Below are 21,818 nucleotides of genomic sequence, written 5' to 3'. Positions count from 1 at the left end.
CCTGCCGACACCTTTGTTCTGGACTTCTGGTCTCCAAACCTGGGAAAACATATGTTTCTGTTTTTGTTTTGTTTTTTCATTTTTCCTAAGCTGGAAACGGGGAGGCAGTCAGACAGACTCCCACATGCGCCCGACCGGGATCCACCTGGCATACCCACCAGGGGGCGATGTTCTGCCCTTCTGGGGCGTTGCTCTGTTGCATCCAGAGCCATTCTAGCGCCTGAGGCAGAGGCCATAGAGCCATCCTCAGCGCCCGGGCCATCTTTGCTCCAATGGAGCCTCGGCTGCGGGAGGGAAGAGAGAGACAGAGAGGAAGGAGAGGGGGAGGGGTGGAGAAGCAGATGGGCGCTTCTTCTGTGTGCCCTGGCCGGGAATCGAACCCGGGACTCCTGCATGCCAGGCCAACGCTCTACCGCTGAGCCAACCAGCCAGGGCCTGTTTCTGTTGTTTTAAGCCACGAAGTTTGTGCTGTAGCCCCAGGAACCTACTTCATGGTCTACACATGCTGCTCCAAGGTTGACCCCTGTCCCTTTCTAACATGCCCTTCAGACTTGGCCACTGAGGCTCTACCCCAGGTCCCCTTCATTCCCTGAACCAATATTTGCTAAGCTCTCTGCCAGGCCAGGGCTGTGGCTGCAGGGACAGAAATGCTTGCTGCCCTAGGGAGCTATGCTCTTCCGCTAACTTCTCTCTCTTCCTGCCTGCCTCATTCCACCAATCAAATGTGGGCTCTTCCAGGCTCTGTCACCGCCCCCTCTGACCCTTGAAGCTTCTGTCACAAGAACAACAGCCACAACTCCAACTCCATCCTGTCCACTCATCTCCTCTCCTCCACACCAACCTTCCGCAGCTGCTCCAAGCCTCTGCCTGGGGCCTCCTGCCATGCAGCGCCTTCCTCCCACAGCGCCCCTCTTCCCATCACCACGACCACCCTCTCTGGGTGGGGCACCCTGTGACAGTCCCCCTTGAGTGCTCCCTGATTGGCCACATCCAGGCTTAGCCCTGGCCCGCCTCCCACCGCACTCCCTCCTCCTCCTGGCCTCCCCTGACCCATCTCTCATCGCCCTGCACTGTCTGTGCCACTCGGACGTGGACTAGTCGTCTGAAAACCTCACTGTCACACACTCATCTCATATCCAAAACTCCTGATGGCCCTAGACTGACTCCAGAATAATGCTGGGTCCCTCCACAGGTCAGACCCAGCCTTACTGGGACCTCAGGGCCACATGCCCCTATAGACATCCTTCCTGTCAGCCTGCCCCCCGCCCCCCACCATCCTAAACACACCCAGCCCATCCTCCTTCCCTCCTCCTGTCCCCCCGCGCTCAAACTTCCCTAAACCTACCCTTCCAACCCTTGGCCCGGGGAGTGAGTTCTCTTCTTCCCTGGAATGCTTAGGGGTTTGGGAGTGGGCCCTTACCTGTCATCTGTGCAGCATCTGCCTCCTGTCTCCCTACTCTAGGAATCTGTGGTGGGAGCCACCCCGGGGTGCCATGATCATACCACCTGCCTACCCTCTCCTGGCCACCATTATGTGCCTGGGGAGACGGGGCAGGAGGGGAGACGGGGCAGGAGGGGGAGACGGGGCAGGAGGGGAGACGGGGCAGGAGGGGGAGACGGGGCAGGAGGGGAGACGGGGCAGGAGGGGGAGACGGGGCAGGAGGGGAGACGGGGCAGGAGGGGGAGACGGGGCAGGAGGGGAGACGGGGCAGGAGGGTAGACGGGGCAGGAGGGGGAGACGGGGCAGGAGGGTAGACGGGGCAGGAGGGGGAGACGGGGCAGGAGGGGGAGATGGGGCAGGGACAGGCCAGGGGCAGTGAGCATAGGTTGGCTCTGGGAATGAACAGGCATCAATTTAGAAGGAGCAAAGGATCCTTGAAAAGGGGCCAGAGATCAAGTTGGGAAGGAGTTTAGGAGGGACCCTGACAAATGTCCTAGAAATCTCCTGATCCTCTTTCCTTCAAAGGAAAAGAGGAGACCCCTCCCCTGAGAAATTCCACCAACTGAGGCAAAGAGTGAGCACCACTTTTCCCAGAGAGTGGGCTGGTGTCCATCCTAGGATGCTCCCTGGCCACAGTGGCCATCAGCAGTTCCGGCTGGGAGTCCCAGGACCAGACATGACATGCAGCTGGGCGGGGCAGGCCAGGAAGCCTGAGGCCCGCATCCCGCATCCCGGGTGAGGCAAGTGATAGGGCATAGACAGGCCCAGGGCCAGAGACAGGGTCACCCTGAAGCAGACTGCCCTGCACAGGGAGCCAGGATGGGGAGTCCGGGCCAGCAGTGCAAGGCCCGGCCCACTGCTGTGCGGTCCTAGGGAGTCCTGGCAGGGGACTCAGGAGGAGCAGAGAGTCTGGATCCCACGAGGCAGACAGTGGGGCTGGGAGAAGGCCCCAGCAGGGAGCAGGCTGCCAGCCAACTGGCCTCAGACCAGGAAGTAAACGTTAGACCAGGGCAAGGGGGTGACGGGGACCCAGCTCTCCTGAGGATGCATGGGAAGCTTACCAGCATATCAGCTGCTGCCCCGGGAGCAAAACCAAAGTCACACCCTGGCCTGGACGCTCTGGAAGAGCTGCATCTCTGAAAAAGGGGGGAAAGCCCAAGTTTTCGGAAGTGGACTGGCAGCTGGAGCAATTTGAGAAGCCGAGCTCCTCAATGTAGGGCGAGCGCTCCTGCCTGAGGTCAGGACCCAGCTGGGAAGGATGGGTGGGGGCTCAGGAGGGTGCAGAGGGATGGGCGTGGGGTGCACGGGACAGGCATCTCGAGCTGCCAAGGAGGGAGGGCTGGGACACTGGGACAAGGCCTGAGGCCAGAGAGCCAAGCTTCAGGGAACCAAGCGTCCCAGGGGTCTTTCACATTGTCCCAAAAGCAACCAAAGAGCTTCAGACCATTCAATGTCTTGACACCAGCTCTCAGACTGCCTTTCCCATCTGCACACGTCTTCTGAAAGCCATGGGATATAGAAACACACTCCTAATGCCTACATATCTGAGGTGGGAGACCTGGGAGGCATGAAGCCCCTGCCCATCCGGGGCCAGCCTGCGGGGTGAGCCGGCCACAAGGAGGGGTGTCTTATTTGGTCTCCATCCAAGTTCTTGAGACAGATGGAGAGAAGGGATGGTTGAGCCGCTGACACTGCAAACTGACCCACGGTGAAATTTGAGTTGCAGAAACCCATTAAGGAGAAGGCTAATGTTTAGCTTTCTGCTGCCATTGATAAAGACAGGGAGCTTAGGAAAGTCACACCTTTTAACATTTCCTGACCTGGGATTTAAAAAGCTTCTTTGTCTCCCTCTGTGGACAGATGAATTTGAGGCTTTCTAGTGAGTTTAATGAACCTGCAAAGAGTTCATCTTTCCCTATAATTCTTGGAGGGTAAAAAAGCCACACTCTGACAGTGGAAAGAGGATTGTTGGTGGGATCAGTCTATCTGTGCTGTCCCTTCTGCTCTCCGCCGCCCACCATGTACGGTCTCTGGACTATAAATCCCACAGATGCGCAGCCCCATAGTCTCAACAGACAGTGCTTACTAGGCCAGTAGATGAATGGCTGGTTCTCATTCATTCCTAATGCCATAAACTTACAGGAAAAATGGCCCCTTCTGCTTCTGGAACTGATTGTTGAATGGCTGGGGCAGCTGGGCTGACAGCAGTCATGCCGCACCTTTCCCTGGGACACAGAGGCTGGCCTTCCATGATGACAGACCCGGGGAGGATCTGAGACAGCTAGATGCTCCCCTCCTCCATCAGATCAGACAAGGGAAGGAGCCCACGCTAGTTTCAGGCACACAGTAATGCAGGCAGTGTGTGGCAGGAGACAGACAAAACCAATGAGCCTGTTCTGCTGGGAATTATCTGAAAATTAACCACATCAGTGTCCTGGGTTGTTTTAACTTTTTCCACAAGATGGGCGAAAGCTTCATCACACATCACTTTCAAAATATCGCCACATCAAAATTACAGTGCCTTTTATTTTTTAAGTTGAAAAATTTATTCATTTATTTTAATTTTTCCATTGATTTGAGAGAGAGAGAGAGAGGAAGGGAAGGGGGAAGGGAGGAGAGAGAGAGAAGCATCAACTCATTGTTTCACTTGGTTGGTCCATTTAGTTATGCACTCTTTGATTGCTTCTGGTGCATGCCCTGGCCAGGGGTCAAACCCACAATTTCTGGCCCACCGGGTCGACACTTTATCCACTGAGATACCCAGCCAGGGCTTTTATTTACTGATGAGAGAGAGAGACTAATTTGTTGTTCCACTTATTTATGCATTCATTGATTGATTCTTGTATGTGCCCCGACTGGGAATTGAACCCACAACTTCGGTGTATGGGGACGATACTCTACCAGGCATCCCCAAACTATGGGCCCATGGGCTGCATGCAACCCCTGAGGCCATTTATCTGCACTTCCAGAAGGGACACCTCTTTCATTGGTGGTCAGTGAGAGGAGCACTGTATGTGGGGGCCCTCCAACGGTCTGAGGGACAGTGAACTGGCCCCCTGTGTAAAAAGTTTGGGGACCCCTGCAACCAATTGAGCTACCCATCCAGAGCCATAGTACCTTTTCTAGATTTATCAGCTTTTGACCAAAATCTTATTACTTACAGCTATGAATGATAAGTGATTAAGTGATTTAGCTTATTTATCATAACCCCCAACACCTGCATCCTTTCCTAATTTGTGTTAGTTTTATTTTAGTTCTTCTAATGATTGTGTTTATAACTCTACACCAGCAGTTCTCAACCAGGACCAACCCTCCTGGGTGAATGTGTGGGACGGTGACACTTGGCAATGTCTGGACAGAGTTTTTGGCTGTTACAGCTTGGGGAGGTGCTACTGACATCAAGTGAGTTTAGCAATGCTGCCAAACTTCCTGTGATGCACAGGACCGCCCTCCAACAGAGAAACATCCAGCCCAGACCACAGCAGGGCAAGGCTGAGAAACCCTGCGTATACAGTACATGAACTCTCTTGGTCCATCACCTGCATACAGTAATGGACCGATGAGGAAATGTGGCCTCTCTGCTTCACTCTGTGCCTTCCCTTTCTTTCCTCTCAGCATGTCAAGTTGTGGTCATCTACACTGCATGTTTACAACAATAACTAAGAGTTCAGTCTGAAGGTTGGTTCTAAAGTCCAAACCCAAATATGGAGCATTTACAACATCATGGTCATGTAAATATTCATCGCTGAGCCAGGTGATGGGACTCAATCCATGGAGAAGGACACGTGATTCCTGGCCACCAGCTTGGGCCCCTCCAAGGAGACTGAGCCAGGTGCCAGGGTTTACTGGGTTCTTTCTCCCTACTCCTCTTCCAAAGCTCCCATCATGCCCCCACTGTTTGTTTCATGTCTGAACCATGGCATCCTTGTACAGTTTCCTGGTGCTGACGGAGTTTGAACTGTCTTTTTAAACGTGTGTTCACAAAAGAAGCATGTTTCTTGGCCCCATCAGACGATCACCCAGCTTTCCTCATCACATCGTTTCTGAAGAGGGTCTGGTGTCACCACAAAGTCGTACTTCCTGAAGCCTGATTTTGTTCTGATTTGCAGTGCTTGATGCCCAGTTGCACGGAGTGGCCCTCATCCTGGAACGTCTTTGCTGTTTTCTCCTGGGGTGGGGTCACTTGGTGCCTCAGCCTTGCCTGCTTTTTACTGGTTCTTTCCAGCTCCAGCCTGGAGCCAACTCTCCAGGGCCCCCACACAGTGGCTTCCGGACCCAGGACAATCTTTCTATGTCTCTGTTGCCTTTTGTATCATGTGGGGGTTATGATGATAAATGTAGTACCCTAACTCAAGGTTAGGTGTGAAGGTGAAATTAGTTAATCTTATAAAGTGCTTAAAACAATGCCTGACATTTAGCAAGCCCTCAATAAGTGCTGGTTATTATTGTCATTATTTCCCTGGAGTAATTTTACCAGACAGAGTACATAGATGGTAAAAACCTGAGTTGTCTCATGTATGAAATGTCTTTAATTTGCCTTCACATTTGATTGACAGATTGCTAGATAGAAAGTTCTGTGTTTTAAATTATTTTTCTTCAGAAAATAAAAGTACTCTTTATTTTCTAACATCTATTGTTGTTGATGAGAAATCCAATGCAGATCTGATTCTCGTCCCTTTGTAAGTATCTGTTCTTTGCACTTTTAGATTTTCAGTTTTTTATGTTTGAGGTCTGGAAATTTCAGAAGGATGTGTCTAGGTGTGAAACTTGACCTACTCAACCTCCCCAATGTTTATTGAACACTTTTTAGCTAAGCCTATGTTTCTCTTCAGCTCTGAGATATATATATATATATATATATATATATATATATATATATATATATATATATATATATATATTTATTTATTTTTATTTTTATTTTTTTGTATTTTTCCGAAGTTGGAAACGGGGAGGCAGTCAGACAGACTCCTGCATGCGCCCGACCGGGATCCACCCAGCATGCCCACCAGAGGGCGATGCTCTGCCCATCTGGGGCATAGCTCTGCCACAATCAGAGCCATTCTAGCGCCTGAGGCAGAGGCCACAGAGCCATCCTCAGCACCCGGGCCAACTTTGCTCCAATGGAGCCCTGGCTGCGGGAGGGGAAGAGAGAGACAGAGAGGAAGGAGAGGGGGAGGGATGGAGAAGCAGATGGGCGCTTCTCCTGTGTGCCCTGGCCGGGAATCGAACCCAGGACTCCTGCACACCAGGCCGATGCTCTACCACTGAGCCAACTGGCCAGGGCCTCTGATAGATATTTTTTAAATCAATTTTTTTAATTTAAAATTTTATTCTATTGTTATTATTTTCTATTTTTTTCTTTCAGTTTTTCCCTTTTGTATTTTTGGGACAGCTGCCTGATAAAATGCTGGACATACTGAATTGATCCTCCATGTTACCTACATTTTCTTTCTTATTTTCTGTATTTTTATTCTGGAAGATTTTCTTCCTATATTTCATCTTCTGGGTCTTTTATCAGTTTTATTTTGATAATAATATTTTTAATGTTCAAAAATTCTTCCTTATTCTCTTAGTGTGCCTTTTTTTGGAACAACTGTTCTCATTTTCTGGATGCAATAGCTTCTAAAAAAAAATTTAAGGTACTTGTTAGAGCAGCGGTTCTCAACCTGTGGGTCGCGACCCCTGCAGGGGTCAAACGACCAAAACACAGGGGTCGCCTAAAGCCATGGGCGACCCCTGTGTTTTGGTCGTTCGACCCCCGCCGGGGTCGCGACCTACAGGTTGAGAACCACTGTGTTAGAGGTTTAGGTAGGAATTTTGTTTTGAATTCTTGCCTGTTGCCTAATTTATCCATGTTTTCTCTGGCATCAATTGTTCTGTTTTTCATCTTGCTCTTCCTATTTGGGGAATTATTATTATTATTATTATTTTTACAGAGACAGAGAGAGAGAGTCAGAGAGTGGGCTAGATAGGGACAGACAGACAGGAACGGAAAGAGATGTGAAGCATCAATCATCAGTTTTTCGTTGCAACACCTTAGTTGTTCATTGATTGCTTTCTCATATGTGCCTTGACTGTAGGCCTTCAGCAGACCGAGTAACCCCTTGCTGGAGCCATCGACCTTGGGTCCAAGCTGGTGGGCTTTGCTCAAACCTGATGAGCCCGCGCTTAAGTTGGCGACCTCGGGGTCTCAAACCTGGGCCTTCCGCATCCCAGTCTGACGCTCTATCCACTGCGCCACCACCTGGTCAGGCAGGGGATTTTTTTAATGTATAGTGATCCTTGGTTGCCATTCATATTTATAAACCAGAAGACAGGCTTGACTGGTACTTTTTTCTATTATTGTGCAGGTCTGGCAAACTGCCTGGATGAGCTCACTGGAAATTGGGAAGCATTTGTTTTCTGTTGTCTCACCGTCTCTTCCTCTGTCCTTCTCTCTACATGAACCACTCACCCTTTCCTCGTACTGGATTCTCCCCAGGCAATGAGCCCATCCAACAATTCCAACAAGCCCACAGCTACAGTGGGAGTCAGCCTAACATACCTCTGCGAGAGTTTCAGCAGCACTGAGACAAATCCCCCAGCATACCTCCTGGGTGCCAGGTTATCACCATTCCCAGCTGCCCAGCAGATACTTGTTGCTGGGCCAAAGTGCATGCCATCATCTAATGAACAGGATGTTAGAACTAGCCCTGAAACTGGTGCACCCAAGCAGCCCAAAGTATGCTGTGCAGTCTTCTGGTGTCCACACATAGAATCTATCTGGACGTGCTACAACCTAATGGGCCAGGCTGAGGAGTCCCTATGGAACTGTCCAATTGCTAGAAGGTCACCACAGCTACCAAAGCAAACCCGGAGTGTTGAGACTTAAGCAACCGGCATGAATTTAACAATTGCTTCTAGTCCTAGATTCATGTTTGAAGCGGAAATGCCATTTTAATTTCTTTATACCATTTAGACACAATAGAATCTCAACAGACTGAGGGCTGCAGAGGGAGAGTCCCAATAGCCAACGTATCCGTGTGATTCATGTGAAAGATAGTTGGATATGTTTTCTACTCAGATGGGGCTGCAGCGGGGACTAGGTGCAAGGTCAGAAAAATCTATTGGTTTCAACCATGGTGGTAAAACAAGAATGTTTTAAACTGTACAACCAAAGAATTCAACGTTTATCTGCATGATACGTCCAGGTTGACCAGTTCTCCAGGAAGCTAGTCAACCCCAGAGATGGACTTGAGGGTGAGAATTTAATGTGTCCTTGCTTAGCTCTTTATTTTGATTAAAAATATAAATACTGCTCTGGCCGGTTTGCTCAGTGGTAGAGCATTGGCTAGACCTGTGGATGTTCTAGGTTTGATTCCCGGCCAGGGCACACAGGAGAAGCACCCATCTGCTTCTCCACCCTTCCCCCTCTCCTTCCTCTCTATCTCTCTCTTCCCCTCTGCAGCCATGGCTTCATTGGAGCAAAGTTGGCCCTAGTGCTGAGGATGGCTCTATGGCTTCCACCTCAGGCTCTAGAACGGCTCCGGTTGTAATGGAGCAATGCCCCAGATAAGCAGAGCATCACCCCTAGTGGGCTTGCCAGGTGGATCTTGGTCAAGCGCATGTGGGAGTCTGTCTCTCTGCCTCCCTGCTTCTCTCTTCAGAAAAATACAAAATATATACATATACATACACACACACACACGCACACACATATATAAATACCTCTTTCTCACTCAACCTTTTATTGACTAATTCATGGGATCCTTTTGATGACTATTAATATCTTCTCTCCCACTAATTAAAAAAAAGTTTGATTTAATTATTCTAAATTAAATACATTTGATTCTGTGTCTCCTAGAAATTGAAAGTTGAAGAAGCCTTTTGTTGCTCTTACAGAGCTATTGTATCAGTTTCCTAGGGCTTCCATAATGACATACCACAAACTGGATGGCTTAAAACAACAGAAATTATTTTTCCTGCAGTTCTTGAGGCCAGCAGTCCAAAATGAAGGTGTTGGTGGGGTTGGTTCCCACTTGGGGGCTCAGAGAGAGAATTGCTAATAGCCTCTCTCCTGGTTCCTGGTGGTTTGCTGGTTACCCTGGGGTATTTTGGGTTGCAATTATGTGACTCTGATCTCTCTTTGTTGTCACATGGCCATCTTCTGCCCACATGTCCATGCCTTCACCCGGTAGGTCTTCTCTGCATGCATCTCTGTGTCTATTCTCCTGTTCTTATAACTTACATCTTCATTGCATCTGTAAAGACCCCATTTCCAAATAAGGTCACATTCACAGGTACCCGGGGTTAGGACTTGAGCATCCCTTTATGGGGGAACATAACTCAACCCCTACCAACTGCCTACCAAGGCCTACCAATACTGACTGGGTTGCCTCATAGGAAGTGGGGATCCAGAGTTATCAGAGGGAAAAATCCTGGATCCTGATCCCACATTCTTAGCCCATCACTGTGCATACAGAGGTCATACTAACAATATCATCAAAGGATCCTAAAGGTTGGTTATGTTGAAAGATGCCAAAGATGATCTCTAACCCCAAAATCTACAAAGCCCTAGGAATCTAAGCTCTCAGTCCTGGTCCCAATTAGCAGGCTGTTGTCTCAGTCACTTGGGTGTGTGAACCATACCTGGTGGTTGGCCTGACACTGAGCCAACCCAGCAGCCTTTCTCTGCTTGCCTGCAAAGCCATCCAGGCGTGGGGAGCTGTTCTGAGCATCTAACGGAGGGCAGGATGTGGCTTTGCATGGTGGTTTGAAATGATCAAAAATATATATATTTACCAAAAAATAGGAGCTGGAATAGGCTGTCCAGATGCTGAGTGTCAATGCACAGTAGACTGGTGTTTAATAACAGGGGTCACAAGCTGTAGGTTTCACAAAGCTCATTTGAATAATGTTCCCAACTCTGTAGGCAATAGGGAAAAAGTGGCACATGGAATGGCTTATAGGGAAACATATACATGAAGGAGGGAAGGAAAGAAAAAACTCCAACCCTGGGGGACAAAAAGGCTAAAGGCAAAAATACATGTACAAGTATACCTCTTAAGTCCCACAAATCTGTAGGGATTTGTAACTCAGGAAAACCTTAAAGTGAGACACAAATCAAAAGTGAGCAAGACCATAAGCGCCACATTCCTAAATAAGTTGTCTTTTCCGGTAATGAAAAGGGAGTAAGACTGTAAATACATACTATCTCTCTCCATGGTTGCAGCTTCTTTCATTTCTTTCTTGAAATATTACAAAGCAAACAATTCCTGCATTCTAATCCATTATAAACCAGTTCCATATCTAATCAACTGGAAGTCAAAGCCATATGGCTGTGCAAACATTTAAAAAAAAAAGTAATTCTAAGATAAGGAAAACAGGAAATTGGAGGGTGATGATGATGAAACTGATATCTGAATGGTAATCTGAGCAGTAAAGGCACTAAACCCTTCCTGCACCATAAACAGAATTTCTCGGGATGTTTCCTTTTGCTTCCCTTGCGACTTGGCGGTGGGTTAAACCAGCTAGTGCAAATCAGCATCTTTCGCGTTCTTCCTCCTGTATTGGCAAACTGTGCCCAGGCTGCAGGATCCACGCACCAAGCGTTCCCATCTGCTCCCACAGAAATCTGTGTGGTCTGCCCCTCAGCCAAGGCTGCCCAGAGAAAGTGCAGATGGAGCCACCTTGGTTTCCCCGTCTGCTACAAAAGCCAATCTGTCGGTGGAGTCTAGACCGGGTGCATTCACACTTTGGCCCCATCACTATTTGTCATGGGGGACTGGGGGACTGTCCTGTGCCTTGTCAGATGTTTAGCCATACCCCTGGCCTCTGCCCACCAGATGCTGGTAGTACCCTTTTTGGTGGTTATGATCAAAAATATCTCCATACATGCCAAATGTCCCTGAGACAGAGACTCAAATGGCCTATAGTTGAGAACCATTTCTTTTGAAAAAAACTTTGCTAGAAAGAGCTCAGATTGTGCATTATAGTGTTATTTCATTCACCTTCATAGTGACAAAACTTTGGACTTGAATGTCACCTTCTCCAGAAAGCCTCCCCTGACTGCCTCATCTACACTCACTCACTGTTTCTGTTACATATTCATCAGGCTTAGTTTTGTTGTAAAGTGCCAAAAGCTATAGAATTAATGTTAATATTTTAGGAAATTTAAAGGACATTTTATTAATTTGGGCTAGGTGTGCAGAAAGATTTTGTAAGTGTAATTTCTATGCTTGTGTGATTAGCATCAAAACTAAGATGGCCAATGGCACTGTGCTGTAAATGCAGAAGAGGAAGGAGACTTGGATTCCCTGACCTTCCCCCATACCTTTGGGAGGAGGGGTGAATAGCTAGCCAGGTACAGGAAGAAAAGATTAAATTAAAATCTTTTTTTTTTAATAATTTTATTTTTTTAATGGGGCGACATCAATAAATCAGGATACATATATTCAAAGATAACAAGTCCAGGTTATCTTGTCGTTCAATTATGTTGCATACCCATCACCCAAAGTCAGATTGTCCTCTGTCACCTTCTATCTAGTTTTCTTTGTGCCACTCCCCCTCCCCCCTTTCCCTCTCCCTCTCCCCCCTCCCCCGATAACTACCACACTCTTATCAATGTTTCTTAGTCTCACTTTTATGTCCCACCTACGTATGGAATAATGCAGTTCCTGTTTTTTTCTGATTTACTTATTTCACTTCGTATAATGTTATCAAGATCCCACCATTTTGCTGTAAATGATCCGGTGTCATCATTTCTTATGGCTGAGTAGTATTCCATAGTGTATATGTGCCACATCTTCTTTATCCAGTCATCTATTGACGGGCTTTTTGGTTGTTTCCATGTCCTGGCCACTGTGAACAATGCTGCAGTGAACATGGGGCTGCATGTGTCTTTACGTATCAATGTTTCTCAGTTTTTGGGGTATATACCCAGTAGAGGGATTGCTGGGTCATAAGGTAGTTCTATTTTCAGTTTTTTGAGGAACCACCATACTTTCTTCCATAATGGTTGTACTACTTTACATTCCCACCAACAGTGTATGAGGGTTCCTTTTTCTCCACAGCCTCTCCAACATTTGCTATTACCCGTCTTGTTGATAATAGCTAATCTAACAGGTGTGAGGTGGTATCTCATTGCAGTTTTGATTTGCATTTCTCTAATAACTAAAGAAGATGAGCATCTTTTCATATATCTGTTGGCCATTTGTATTTCTTCCTGGGAGAAGTGTCTGTTCATGTCTTCTTCCCATTTTTTTATTGGATTGTTTGTTTGTTTGTTGTTGAGTTTTATGAGTTCTTTGTATATTTTGGATATTAGGCCCTTATCTGAGCTGTTGTTTGAAAATATCATTTCCCATTTAGTTGGCTTTCTGTTTATTTTGTGATCAGTTTCTCTTGCTGAGCAAAAACTTCTTAGTCTGATGTAGTCCCATTCATTAATTTTTGCCTTCACTTCTCTTGCCTTTGGAGTCAAATTCATAAAATGCTCTTTAAAACCAAGGTCCATGAGTTTATTACCTATGTCTTCTTCTATGTACTTAATTGTTTCAGGTCTTATGTTTAGATCTTTGATCCATTTTGAGTTAATTTTAGTACAGGGGGACAGACTGTAGTCCAGTTTCATTCTTTTGCATGTGGCTTTCCAGTTTTCCCAGCACCATTTATTGAAGAGGCTTTCTTTTCTCCATTGTGTGTTGTTGGCCCCTTTATCAAAAATCATTTGACTATATATATGTGGTTTTATTTCTGGGTTTTCTATTCTGTTCCATTGGTCTGAGTGTCTATTTTTCTGCCAATACCATGCTGTTTTGATTGTCGTGGCCCTATAATATAGTTTGAAGTCAGGTATTGTAAGGCCCCAGCTTCATTCTTTTTCTTTAGGATTGCTTTGGCTATTCGGGGTTTTTTATAGTTCCATATATATCTGATAATTTTTTGCTCCATTTCTTTAAAAAATGTCATTGGAATTTTGATGGGAATTGCATTAAATTTGTATATTGCTTTGGGTAATATGGCCATCTTGATTATATTTATTCTTCCTAACCAAGAACAAGGAATATTCTTCCATCTCATTATATCTTTTTTGATTTCCCTTAAAAATGGTTTATAGTTTTCATTATATAAGTCCTTTACATTCTTTGTTATGTTTATTCCTAAGTATTTTATTTTTTTTTTGTTGCAATCGTGAAGGGGATTATTCTTTTGAGTTCATTCTCAAATGTTTCATTGTTGGCATATAGAAAGGCTATTGACTTCTGTATGTTAATTTTGTATCCTGCGACCTTACTGTATTGGCTTATTGTTTCTAGGAGTCTTTTTGTGGATTCTTTGGGGTTTTCGATGTATAGGATCATATCACCTGCAAAAAGTGATATCTTTACTTCTTCTTTTCCGATATGGATGCCTTTTATTTCTTTGTCTTGTCTGATTGCTCTGGCTAGAACCTCTAGTACCACATTAAATAAGAGTGGAGAGAGTGGACAACCCTGTCTTGTTCCTGATTTAAGGGGGAAAGCCTTCAGTTTTGTGCCATTTAATATGATGTTAGCTGATGGTTTATCATATATGGCCTTTATCATGTTGAGATATTTTCCTTCTATACCCATTTTGCTGAGAGTCTTAAACATAAAATTGTGTTGTATTTTATCAAAAGCCTTTTCTGCGTCTATTGATAAGATAATGTGGGTTTTGTTCTTTGTTTTGTTGATATGGTGTATTACGTTAACCATTTTACATATATTGAACCATCCTTGAGATTCTGGGATGAATCCCACTTGATCATGATGTATTATTTTTTTAATATGTTGTTGTATTCGATTTGCTAGTATTTTGTTTAGTATTTTAGCATCTGTATTCATTAGAGATATTGGTCTGTAGTTTTCTTTTTTTGTGCCATCCTTGCCTGGTTTTGGTATGAGGGTTATGTTGGCCTCATAAAATGTATTTGGAGGTATTCCTTCTTCTTCAATTTTTTGGAAGACTTTCAATAGAATAGGAACCAAGTCTTCTTTGAATGTTTGATAAAATTCGCTGGTATAGCCGTCTGGGCCTGGACTTTTATTTTTGGGGAGGTTTTTAATGGTTTTTTCTATTTCTTCTCTACTAATAGGTCTGTTTAGGCTTTCTGCTTCTTCTTGACTCAATCTAGGAAGGTTGTATTGTTCTAGGAATTTATCCATTTCTTCTAGGTTGTTGAATTTAGTGGCATAAAGTTTTTCATAGTATTCTATAATAATTCTTTGTATATCTACGGTGTCTGTGGTGATTTCTCCTGCTTCATTTTGGATTTTGTTTATATGAGTTCTTTCTCTTTTTTCCTTGGTAAGTCTTGCCAAGGGTTTGTCAATTTTGTTGATCTTTTCAAAGAACCAGCTCCTTGTTCTATTAATTTTTTCTATAGTTTTTCTGTTCTCTATTTTATTTATTTCTGCTCTGATTTTTATAATCTCCTTTCTTCGGCTGGTTTTGGATTGTCTTTTTTCTTCTTTTTCTAGTTCCTTAAGGTGTGAAGTTAAGTGGTTTACTTCGGCTCTCTCTTGTTTGTTCATATATGCCTGAAGTGATATGAACTTCCCTCTTATCACTGCTTTTGCTGCATCCCATAGATTCTGATATGTTGTATTGTCATTTTCATTAGTCTGTATATATCTTTTGATCTCTGCACTTATTTCTTCTTTGACCCATTCATTTTTTAAAAGTATGTTGTTTAGTTTCCACATTTTTGTGGGGTTTTTTTTCCTCTTTTTTGCAGTTGAATTCTAGTTTCAAGGCTTTATGATCAGAAAATATGCTTGGTACAACTTCGATTTTTCTGAATTTGCTGATGTTGTTTTTGTGGCCCAACATATGATCAATTCTTGAGAATGATCCATGTACACTGGAGAAAAATGTATATTCAGTCACTTCGGGATGAAATGTCCTATAGATGTCTATCATATCCAGGTGCTCTAGTGTTTTGTTTAAGGCCACTATATCTTTGTTGATTCTCTGTTTGGATGACCGATCTAGAGCCGTCAGTGGTGTATTGAGGTCTCCAAGTATGATTGTATTTTTGTCAGTTTTTGTTTTAAGGTCGATAAGTAGCTGTCTTATATATTTTGGTGCTCCTTGGTTTGGTGCATATATATTAAGAATTGTTATGTCTTCTTGATTCAGTGTCCCCTTAGCCATTATGAAATGGCCATTTTTGTCTCTGAGTACTTTTGCTGTCCTATAGTCAGCATAATCAGATATGAGTATTGTTATGCCTGCTTTTTTTTGGATGTTATTTGCTTGGAGTATTGTTTTTCAGCCTTTCACTTTGAATTTGTTTTTATCCTTGTTACTTAGATGAGTTTCTTGTAGGCAGCATACAGTTGGATTTTCTTTTTTAATCCATTCTGCTACTCTGTGTCTTTTTATTGGTGAGTTTAATCTGTTTACATTTAGTGTAATTATTGACACTTGTGAGTTCCCTATTGCCATTTTATAGATTTCTTTCTGTTAGTTTTGTGTCTTGTTTGATCCTTCTCTTTTGTTTTTCTATCTTTTGTTTTTATTTGGTTGTGTTTCATACATCTTTCCTCTGTTGCTATCTTTTTTAAATCATGTGCTTCTGTGGTGGTTTTTTCAATGGTGGTTACCTTTAAGTAATGAAAAGGGTTCCTACCCTGTTCATTGTAGTGCACTATTTTGTGAGTACTTTTGCACTCCATCGTCCTTTGCTACTATTAATCTCCATCCTCTGCCCCCCTTTCTTTTTGTTGTTGTCACAGTATAAATTTGGTTTTATTGTGTTCTTCTTGGAGTTTACTTGTGGCTTTGTTTTTTTTGTTGTTGTTGTTTGTTTGTTTTGTTCTTTGTATTTGATTGGAGAACCCCCTTTAGTAATTCCTGGAGTGGAGGTTTTCTGATGATAAATTCCCTCATCTTTTCTGTATCTGTGAATGTTTTTATTTCTCCTTCATATTTGAAGGATAGCTTTGATGGGTATAGTATTCATGGCTGAAAGTTCCTCTCTTTCAGGACTTTAAATATTGGGGTCCACTCGCTTCTAGCTTGTAGAGTTTCTGTTGAGAAATCGAATGATAATCTAATGGGCCTTCCTTTATATGTTGTATTCTTCTTTTCCCTGGCTGCCTTGAGAATTTTTTCTTTGCCGTTGGTTTGTGCCAATTTCATTATGATGTGCCTTGGAGTAGGTTTGTTGGGGTTAAGAAAACTCGGAGTTCTGTTTGCTTCTTGAATTTGAGGCTTTAGTTCTTTCCACAGGCTTGGGAAGTTCTCATCTATTATTTGTTTGAGTATGTTCTCCATTCCATTTTCTCTCTCTTTTCCCTCTGATATACCTGTTATTCTTATGTTATTCTTTTTGATGGAGTCAGATAATTCCTGTAGGGCTATCTCATTTTTTTAAAATTTTGAGTCTCTTTCTTCTTCTCTCTGTTGTGCCTCAAGTTGCTTGTCTTCTATTTCACTAATCCTACCTTCTATCTGGCCTGTTCTATTAGCTAAGCTTGTTACTTCGTTTTTCAGCTCGTGAATTGAGTTTTTCATCTCTGTTTGATTTGTTTTTATAGTTTCAATTTCCTTGGAAATATATTCTTTGTGTTCATTGAGTTGTTTTCTGAGCTCCCTAAATTGCCTTTCTGTGTTTTCTTATATATCTCTGAGTATTTTTAGGATTTCTATTTTAAATTCTCTGTTGTTTAACTCCAAGGTTTCCAATATATTAAATTTTTTCTCCATAGATTTTTCCTCATCTATCTGTGTTACCTCTCTTTCTTTTGTATCCATGATATTCGATTTTCTTTTCCTTAATGGCATCTGAGGGTGGTTTTGTTGATAGTATTAATGAGATTTAATAAAGAATAAAAAGTTAAAAAAATAAAAAAATTAAAAAAAGTTGTTTTTTTAAATTAATAATTAAATAAAGAAAAATAAAATAAAATTTAAATTAAAAAAAACGAAATTATTTCCCCCCTCCTTTTTTCTTCTCCTCTCCTCTCCCCTCTTTCTTGAGAAAATCTTGTGGTGAACTGTGAATTATATTGTACTAAATAGAACAAACAATGCCTGTAATGGAGGGCCTGAATTGGGGAGAAGTAATAAAGGGGCAAAAAAGAAAAAAAGAAATAAAGAAAAAAAAAGGGAGGGTATGGACCCACAAAAAGCAAATAAGGAAAAAATTTGGGTCAAGAATAAAATGATTTAGCCTGACCTGTGGTGGCGCAGTGGATAAAGCATCGACCTGGAAATGCTGAGGTCGCCGGTTCGAAACCCTGGGCTTGCCTGGTCAAGGCACATATGGGAGTTGATGCTTCCAGCTCCTCCCCCTGTCTCTCTCTCCTCTCTCTCTCTCTCTCTCTGTCTCCCTCTCTCTCTTCTCTAAAATGCGTAAATAATAAAAAATATTTTTAAAAAAGAATAAAATGATTTGCTTTTAGGTGTTGGTTGACTAAGAGTTATGATGAGAGGAATAAGAGTTAAACAGGAAAATGGAGGGACAAATTAAAAAATTACTATTGCATTTAGTGGTACATGAACTAGATAAAATGGAGAGCCAGGGATGGGAGCACTGCTAGTGAGTTAAAAAGGTGAAGTAAAAACGCCCCAAAATGCCACAAACATAAGTTTGAGTCCCAGATAAGATGATTTGTTCGTTATTGAGGTTTGAATGAGAGGAGACGTAAAGGAGAAAGGAAGAAACTAATATAGAGGGAGAAAAGAAAGAGAGAAAGAGAGAGAAAAAAGAGGGAACCACTAAAAGAAGAAAAAAGAAAAAAGAGGAGACAGAGAGAGAGAGAGAGAGTTAAGGGTTTTGGAGTGTGACCCTCATAGAGAGAAAGGAAGAGGAAAAAAAAGATAATGGGAGATGTAACACTTATGGGTAGTGTAGTTCAAGGAGAGGAGAGAGTAAGACCGGCAGAGAGTTAAACGACCAAATTGGAGGAGGAAAAAAAAAAAATCAAGAATGAAGATAAGAGAAACAAACGAACAAATATAATAAAATGGGGTAGGTTATAAAGTCTGCGTATTATTCTTGATTTTGAGAGGTTATCTTCTTGCTTTTTCTTTTCTCTCCCTCTTCCTGGTCGGTGACTCTGTACCCCGGGTTCTGCCCCTTTGGCACGCTCAGGTAGAGGTTTGCAGTTGATAAGTCTCTATGGTGATGTCATGTATTGTGCTTCAGTCTCGTTGGCAGTCGAGGCTCATTAGCATTTATAGGCTCCAACAGTGAGAGAGTCCATGTTCCTGGAGCCTCTCTCCTAGTCTTTCCTTCCTGAATTAGTAGCCTGATAATCCAGCTATGGGGTTGCTGCTGCCTCTGCCTGGATAGTAAGAGGCTCAAAGAGCTGGCAACTCCCCACTCTATTCCCACTCAGCACAGGGCTCTGGGTAAGGCTCAGTCAGTCAGAGCTGCTAGCATAATCAGGCGGGGCTTCCGCCCACTCAAAGACCTCTGGCTCTGCCACTCTGTCCGGTAACATGGGCGGGCGCCCACTCCTGGGGCACTTGGAGGAGACTCTCGCTCACTATCTGTGCACAGACCAGGATATCAGGCCGGCAGTCTCACACTCTGAGTGAAACCCCCGCCCGCATGGAAAAATTCCAGCGTTGGAATTGGCTCTCACTCCTTCCCCGTGAGCGGCTTTTTCAGGGCGCTGGGGCAGCCTGGAGATTCCGCTTTTGGCCCACACAAAGGCCTCTGACTCTGCCTCTCTGTGGGTTAACACGGGCGCCCACTCCCGGGGATTTTGAAGGAATCTCTCGCCCACTATCTGCGTGTGCCGACCAGGAGATCAGGGAAAATGGCTGCCCCACTTGTCTTTCTTTGTCTGGGTTTGGCGCGAATGTTAGCTTGTATTGCCTAGGTTGCCACAGGCACAGTTTTTCCTCGGCTTGGATCTCCGTGCCACAGCCTGGTTCGGTCATTTGTGCCGCGGCCTGGATCTATTCACCCCCTTTGCCTGCCTTAGTTTCGATACTCTCCGTTCCCAGTGAAAGCAGCCCTATTTAGGTTAGTGAAGAAGGCGGAGCATTTCTTACTCCCTATTTCCTTCGGGGTTTAATTATATATTTAGCCAATTTTTTGCTCGACCATACCTTCGGGTGTATTGCGAAACATCTGGAGGCTCCAAGGTAGGTTTTTCTGTTTCTGGTTGAAGATCTTGTTGAGTTTTGGGGGAGATTTATCGGTATCGCTTCCTACCGCGCCACTACTCTGACATCATCTCCAAAATCTTTTCTTATATTAATGAACCATTTACAGGTATCTGTCTCTATGAAAACTACCCCTCCCCTCCTGAAAGCATGTAGTTAATGTATGTATCTCTAAACAAAAGGTATAGACTTATGCCGTGATGTCAGGTTTTCTCCCCTCCCATGTATAATTAGGAGTATATAAACAGCCCCAGAACTGTTTTTGGGGTCTGCACAATTTGGGTCTGTTGCCCTGTGTCAGCTGTATGCAGCTGGGATATTTAATAAATTTCCTCCTTTAATAAAACTTTTCAAAAACTTATTTGGACTATGTGCCTCTACAAACACCTGCGGATTTGTGGATTTAGCTACTTTACAACAGTTTAACGTTCTGTCTTCTTGCTAAAACAGATGCAATTCTAGGCACATAGTGGGTACTTTAAAAACATTTGTTAGAAACAATGGATGGGCCCTGGCTGGATGGCTTGGTGGTAGAGTGTTGACCCAGCATGTGGATGTCCTGAGTTCAATTCCCAGTCAGGGCACACAGGAGAAGCGACCATTTGCTTCTTCCTTCCTCCCTGCTTCTCTCTCTCTTTTCCCCTCCCATAGCCATGGCTCGAATGGTTCAAGCACAGTGGCCCTGGTTGCTAAGGATGGCTCCATGGAGCCTCTGCCTCAGGCACTAAAAATAGCTTGGTTGCATTGGCCACAGATGGGCAGAGCATTGGCCTTAGATGGGGGTTGCTGGGTGGATCCTGGCTAGGGCACATGAGGGAATCTGCCTCTCTATCTTCCCTACTCTCATACAGATGGGCCCTGGCTGGATTATTCAGTGAATAGAACATCATCCCCATGTGCTGAGTTCTGGACCTTCCGGTCAGAGCACATAGGAGAAGCAATCAATGAGTGCACAACTAAATGGAATGATAAGTGGAACGATCATTCCTCAAATCAGTGGGAAAAAATTTTTTTTAATGAATAGATGAAAACTAAATCCCATAGATAATGAAGAGACACATTCTCCACGTCATCAGGGTGCTGGGTGAGGCAGCTCCAGGTTTCACGGACTCAGCAGGACCACAGCCATGGGCTCTGCACTTTCATTCCTGCCTCTTCCCGCCCAGATGCATCAATGCCCGAGGGGGAGGAGGCATAGTCTCTTCCCCCTCTCTTTTCAAAATCAAGGAAGCTTTTCTATAGCCCCCTCCCCACCCACTGACAGACTTGCCCCCACCCCCGCACACATACACATCTCATTGACCAAAAGTGAGCCCCAAGTTCATCCTTAAATCAATGGTCTACAAGAGAAATGGAACAACCTTGGTAGGGACAAATGGGTTTTCCTCCTTGGCTGCAGATGGAATACCTTCCCCAAACAGGGAGACCTGAACTAGGGCACAGATGTGGCACAAAGAAAAAGAGCAAAGGATCAGTAAAGATTTTAACTTGTGTGTGTGAGAGGACATGTTAGAACGGGGGGGGGGGGGAGTCCGCTCCTGACATGCCTAGGAGGAATTAACAGACAATGTTCCATCGTTAGTTTTCCTCAACCATCTTCAACACTCCGTTAGGGAGAAAAAACCAGCTTGTTTTCCCCATGAGAGTCAGCGCCATATTGTTTCAAGCCCATAAACAAACACTCCCATCTGTAAAACCCCATTTTACTGGAGAATCATCTGTCTTCATCTCAAATGTACATGTATGCCTCTTGTTCACACAGACGGTGACCATTTCATCAAACCTGAGAGGACAGGGAGGTCAGCTCTCCAACTTTATCAGCCCTGGGAAGCTCCATGCCTGGGTGTTATCTGACTAAGTGTACAGGGCACAGGAAATGCTGCCACAGGGGCCGCAGGAGTGAAGGTAACTGGGGAAGGTAAAGGTCAGGCAAGAAAGTTTGAGCAGGACATTGAGTAAGATCCTTCATTGTCCAAATGAGATAGCATTAGTAACAGCCTCGCAAGTAGTCCAAAGAGAGGGACTGTTTAGTTACATAATTCTGTACTAGTGTGAGTTCCCCAAATAGTTTACTTTGGGGGAACACTCCCAAGAACAGTAACTGAATTATCTGTCCCCTAATCTGCCAGAACGAAGCTCTCAACTTATTTTTCTATTCCTGTTTGCTTCACTCTGCAGGGTTGAAACTCCATTCACAGCAGTGGGTGACCCCACGCTCAAGGTGCTGGCATCAGAAGCAGCAGCA

The sequence above is a fragment of the Saccopteryx leptura genome, chromosome 2 (genome assembly GCF_036850995.1).
Source record: "Saccopteryx leptura isolate mSacLep1 chromosome 2, mSacLep1_pri_phased_curated, whole genome shotgun sequence".
NCBI classification, from domain to species: Eukaryota; Metazoa; Chordata; class Mammalia; order Chiroptera; family Emballonuridae; genus Saccopteryx; species Saccopteryx leptura.
This window is presented reverse-complemented; position numbering follows the sequence as displayed.